The following is a 1,608-nucleotide window of genomic DNA, read 5'->3' as shown; positions in this document are numbered from 1 at the left end:
CATTACTGTTGTTTGGGTAATATGCTGTAGGTTATACTAGTTTATTAACATTGACGGTCCGAGGCCTTGGAGATAAGATGCATTAAACCAGTAATCCCAAAGTGGGTTAGGGCTTTCAACTGGTGTATCCAGTTATAACAGCCAACAAATCCCCTTAATAGCAGTCACACATTCTGTAAATTGAGCCATTCAGTATATACAGTTGAAGTCGGAAGTTCACATACACTTAGGTTAGAGTCATTAAAACTTGTTTCTCAACCACTCCACAAATGTCTTGTTAACAAACTATAGTTTTGGCAAGTCGCTTAGGATGTCGACATAATTTGAGTCAATTGGAGGTGTACCTGTGGATGTATTTCAAGGCCTACCTTCAAACTCAGTGCCTCTGCTTGACATCATGGGAAAATCAAAAGAAATCAGCCAAGACCTCAGAAAAAAATTGTAGACCTGCACAAGTCTGGTTCATCCTTGGGAGCAATTTCCAAACACCTGAAGGTACCACGTTCATCTGTACAAACAATAGTACGCAAGTATAAACACCATGGGACCACGCAGCCGAGCGTACTTTGGTGCGAAACGTGCAAATCAGTCCCAGAACAACAGCAAAGAACCTTGTGAAGATGCTGGAGGAAACCGGTACAAAAGTATCTATATCCACAGTAAAATGGGAAAGGAAAGCACAGAATCATCTAGAATGTCATTGTATGCTGTAGCATTAAGATTTCCCTTCACTGGAACTAAGGGGCCTAGCCCAAACCTTGATAAAGAGCCCCAGACCATTATTCTTCCACCAAACTTTACAGTTGGCATTATGCATTCGGGCAGGTAGCGTTCTCCTGGCGTCCGTCGGACCGCCAGATGGTGAAGCGTGATTCGTCACTCCAGAGAATGTGTTTCCAATGGCGGCGAGCTTTACACCACTCCACCCGACGCTTGGCATTGCGCATGTGATTTTAGGCTTGTGTGCGGCTGCTCGGCCATGGAAACCCATTTCATGAAGCTCCCGACTAACAGTTCTTGTGCTGACGTTGCTTCCAGAGGCAGTTTGAAACTCTGTAGTGAGTGTTGCAAACTGAAGACAAGACTATTTTTTTACTCGCTATGCATTTCAGCACTTGTTGGTCCCGTTCTGTAAGCTTGTGTGGTCTACCACTTTGCGTCTGAGCCGCTGTTGCTCCTAGACATTTCCATTTCACAATAACAACACTTACAGTTGACCGGGGCAGCTCTAGAAAGGCAGAAATTTGTTGGAAAGGTGGCATCCTATGACGGTTTCAACGCCACGTTGAAAGTCACTGAACTCTTCAGTAAGGGCATTCCATTGCCAATGTTTGTGGCTGAAATAGCTGAATCCACTCATTTGAAGGGGTGTCCACATACATTTGTACATACAGTGGGGAGAACAAGTACTTGATTTAAGCTAATTATGAGAAGGCATTGCATGCTTATTGGTTGATGCATTGTAAACACTTAGAAATGTGCTATTATTACCGACACTATACAGTGGGGAGAACAAGTATACAATGTATCAGTTTAAATCACATGATGCACACCGATGTCATTGGAAACTTATCTTCCTATCTTTTCCACAATACCTAGAAACGTGCC

Source organism: Oncorhynchus keta, chromosome 37 (assembly GCF_023373465.1).
Source record: "Oncorhynchus keta strain PuntledgeMale-10-30-2019 chromosome 37, Oket_V2, whole genome shotgun sequence".
Classification (NCBI taxonomy): domain Eukaryota; kingdom Metazoa; phylum Chordata; class Actinopteri; order Salmoniformes; family Salmonidae; genus Oncorhynchus; species Oncorhynchus keta.
The sequence above is the reverse complement of the archived record's forward strand: the minus strand, read 5'-3'. Positions refer to the sequence as shown.